Here is a 525-nt window from a genome sequence, read left to right as displayed (position 1 = left end):
CCTTTGCTCACCAAAGAACTGGATGACTTGTCTAGGTAGAAATTACCTCAAAATAGACAAGATCCTGGAAAGTTCTCAATACCTTGTACCATAGGTACCATGACCTTTAAGAAGGCTCTGTGTGACCTAGGGTCAAGCATAAACCTCATGCCTTTCTCTGTAATTGAGAAGCTATGGATCTTTGAGGTACAAGCTGCAAGAATCTCACTAGAGATGGCAGACAATTCAAGAAAACAGGCTTATGGACTTGTAGAGGATGTTCTAGTAAAGATTAAAGACCATTACATCCCTGCTGATTTCATAGTCCTAGAGACTGGGAAGTGCATGGATGAATCCATCATCCTTGGTAGACCCTTCCTAGCCACATCAAAGGCTGTAATTGATGTTGATAGAGGAGAATTGATCATTCAAGTGAATGAAGAATCCTTTGTGTTTAAGGCTCAATGATATCCCTCTGTAACCATGGAGAGGAAGCATGAAGAGCTTCTCTCAAAACAGAGTCAAACAGAGCCCCCACAGTCAAAT

The sequence above is a fragment of the Arachis duranensis genome, chromosome 1 (assembly GCF_000817695.3).
Source record: "Arachis duranensis cultivar V14167 chromosome 1, aradu.V14167.gnm2.J7QH, whole genome shotgun sequence".
NCBI classification, from domain to species: Eukaryota; Viridiplantae; Streptophyta; class Magnoliopsida; order Fabales; family Fabaceae; genus Arachis; species Arachis duranensis.
The sequence above is the reverse complement of the archived record's forward strand: the minus strand, read 5'-3'. Positions refer to the sequence as shown.